Below are 3,589 nucleotides of genomic sequence, written 5' to 3'. Positions count from 1 at the left end.
CTGTGTGATCACAAGGTGCCAAAGGGATCAGTTATCAAGCATCAAAGAACAAAAAAGCATATCATTGTGTGCTCACCTCCCTGATATTATCACTGATGACAAATGGATGCGTAAGCAAATGTGGCAAAGAAAGCTGATGATGCCCGACTATCAAAAAGTATAGCGTCTGGGGTCTTAAAGGATTGAAGGTAAACAAACGGTCATCTATCTCAGAAACAACAAAGCCCACATGAAAGGAGAACACCAGCCTGTGTGATAATGATGTGTTGAAAGGATCAGGTATCAGGCATCATGAGGACAAAAAATCATATTACAGTGAATGAGGGGAGGGTACGGAATGGAGACCCAAAACCCATTTGTAGGCCACTGGATATCCCCTTACAGAAGGGTCTCAGAAGAGGAGACAAGCCAGTCAGGGTGTGATGTAGCAATGATGAAAAATACAACTTTCCTCTAGTTCCTAAATGCTTCCTCCTCCCCCACTATCATGATCCCAATTCTATCTTACAAATCTAGATAGACCAGAGGATGTACACTGGTACAGACAGGAACTGGAAACATAGGGAATCCAGGGCGCATGATCCCTTCAGGACCAGTGGTGTGAGTGGCGATACTGGGAGGGTGGAGGGAGAGTGAGTTGGAGAGGGGGAACTGATTACAAGGATCTACATGTGACCTCCTCCCTAGGGGACGGACAACAGAAAAGTGGGTGAAGGGAGACGTTGAACAGGGCAAGATATGACAAAATAATAATTTTTAAATTATCCAGGGTTCATGAAGGATGGGGGAGCAGGAAGGGAAGGGAAAAAATGAGGACCTGATGCCATGGGCTTAGGTGGAGAGCAAATGTTTTGAGAATAATGAGGGCAATGAATGTACAAATGTGCTTTACACAATTGATGTATGTATGGATTGTGATAAGAGTTGTATGAGCCCCTAATAAAATGATTAAAGAAAAAAAAGAGTGTCCAGCCATGAAAGGATTAATTAGCTACAAGTGAATAATTCAGATACTACAATATGGAGTTAGCCTGTATTGGCCCAATATCCCTCTCTCAACAGGGCTTAAAAATTAGTACCACAGTCCATCTGTTTTCTTAATACTCAACCTATTATGTACATAGATCTATTTCCCCCTCATCATATGTAAATATATGGACAGTGGGCCCCTGCACAAGTACTCCCCCAACACAAGAACACTTTGCTCTAACAATTTGGCAGTTTGAGATGCCTGGCATGATCGCTGAAGACAATGGGTGCACAAGAAAATGTGGCGAAGAAAGCTGATGGTGTCCAGCTACCAAAGGATATAACACCTGAAGTCACTGAAGACAATGGGTGCACAAGCAAGGGTGGTGAAGAAAGCTGATGGTGCCCAGCTACCAAAAGATATAGCACCTGAAGTCTTAAAGACCAGCCTGCCCCTACTTGATCACTGAGGACAAAGGGGGTGCATTAGCAAAAGTGGTGAAGAAAGCAGATGGTGCCCAGCTATCAAATGTTACAGCATCTGGGGTCATAAAGGCTTAAAGACAAACAGTCAGCCATCTAGCTAAGAAACAACAAAACCCACAAGGAAGAAGCACACCAGCCTACCCCGACACAAATGCTGAAGACAAAGCGGGTACATAAGCAAATGCGGTGAAGAAAGTTAATGGTGTCAAGCTGTCAAATTACACAGAATCTGTGGTCCCACATGCTGGAAGATAAACAAGGGGTCAGCTAACTGAGAAACAACAAAGCCCACATGAAAGAAGCACACCAGCCTGTAAGATGACAAGGCGGCGAAGGGGTCAGGTATCAGGCATCAAAGACCCCAAAAAAAAAAATCATAACATTGTGAATGAGGGGGGGTACAGAGTGGGGACCCAGGGCCCATCTGGGGAAAATTGGACATCTCCTTGCTGAAGGGCTGAGGGGAGAAGAGGAGCAAATCAGAGTGCAGTGGAGTAACGATGAAATATGAAATTTTCCTCTAGTTCTTAAATGCTTCCTCCTCTCCGCTACCATGATCCCAATTCTGCCTTGCATATCCAGCTGGACTGGAGGATGTACACTGGCACAGATAGGAACTGGAAATACAGTGAATCCAGGACAGATGAACCCCCCAGGACCAGTGGAGAGGGTGGCGATGGCGGGAGGGTGGAGGGAGGGTGAGGGAGAAAGGGGGAACAGATGACAAGGTCTGCATATGGCTTCCTCTCTGGGGGACGGACAGCGGAGAAGTGGGTGAGGGAGATGTGGGATGGGGTAAGATATGATAAAATAATAATAATTTATAAATAATTGATAAATTATCAGGGGTTCAGGGGGAGGGGGGAGCAGGGAGGGAGGGGAAAAATGAGCTGAAACCAAGGGCTCAAGTGGAAAGCAGTTCTTGTGAGAATGATGAAGTCAACATATGTACTAATGTGTTGGACACAAATGACGTATGTACAGATTGTGATGCATTGTATGAGCACCTAATAAAGTGGTTATAAAAAAAATTAGTACCAGAGTCTAATCAAAGACAATATTAGTTGATGATCATTATGCCCAAGGAGGATGATCAATAAGGTCCTCCACCATAAATTAAGAAGAAGGTCTAAAGGGAGCCAAAGGCAGATTTAAAAAGAAAAAAATAAATATAGAACCAGGAATGGATTGGGTCTCACACTAAACCCTCACTCCAATTAAAGAAACATTCATTCTTATATCATGGCCTTGCTTGATACTCACCCTCAGGAAGGGAACACAGAAGATATGGTGCTAGAGCAAAATGTGGTGAAGAAATCAGATGGTGCCCGACTATCAGATAAAATAGCATCTGAAGTCTTAAAGGCTAGTTTCCAAACAAGCAGCCATCTCAGGTATCAACTTAGGATTTTTTTCAATCATTTTATTCGGGGCTCTTATCGCTCTTATCACAATCCATACATCCATCCATTGTGTCACGCACATTTTTTTGCTTTTGTAGAGTCCCCTGAGGGGGTGCACCGTTCCTGGAAGTACTGCAATACCAGGTCGATGCGTGGAGTGGACGGAGCAAGCTCCTATTCCATCTCCCTGCCAAAAATCCATTTAATATATTGTCCTCGGATAGAGGACATATCAGATATTAAACTGATAAGAACAGATACTACACTTGATCTTAGCCAAAAGGCCGAGAAGCGATGCAAGCACATTTCTACTTATGTTGTCATCATTTTCAAAACATTTTCTTTCTACTTGAGCCCTGATATCAGCTCCTCATTTCCCCCCTCCCTCACCCTCGCTCCCTCATGAACCCTTGATAACTTATAAATTTTTTCCCCATGTCTTACACTGACTGCTGTCTCCCTTCACCCACTTGTCTGTTGTCCATCCCCCTAGGAAGGGATTATATGTAGATCATTGTGATTGGCTCCCCCTTCCTCTCCCCACTTTCCCCTTCCCCTCCTGGTATCTCTATTCTTATTATTTGTCCTAATGGGTTCATCTGTCCTGGATTCCCTGTGTTTCCAGCTCCTATCTGTACCAGTCTGCATGCTCTGGTCTAGTCTGATTTGTAAGGCAAATTGAGGTCATGATAATGGGGGGTACGGGGAAGCATTAAAGAACTAGAAAAAGT

At 44.0% G+C, this 3,589-nt stretch overlaps 1 non-coding gene across 1 annotated transcript; it reads right to left on the bottom strand.

Moving 5' to 3' along the window:
* Positions 1-2,965: 2,965 nt before the first annotated feature.
* LOC115873794 lies at positions 2,966-3,154 on the bottom strand. Its single transcript, XR_004048590.1, has one exon. It is a non-coding gene; the product is annotated as a U2 spliceosomal RNA (small nuclear RNA).
* Positions 3,155-3,589: the final 435 nt, after the last annotated feature.

This window comes from Echinops telfairi, unplaced genomic scaffold (assembly GCF_000313985.2).
Source record: "Echinops telfairi isolate 266 unplaced genomic scaffold, ASM31398v2 ScPeMD7_7469;HRSCAF=8507_1, whole genome shotgun sequence".
NCBI lineage: Eukaryota > Metazoa > Chordata > Mammalia > Afrosoricida > Tenrecidae > Echinops > Echinops telfairi.
Note: the sequence above shows the minus strand (reverse complement) of the source record. Positions and strands in the feature narration are given on the sequence as shown.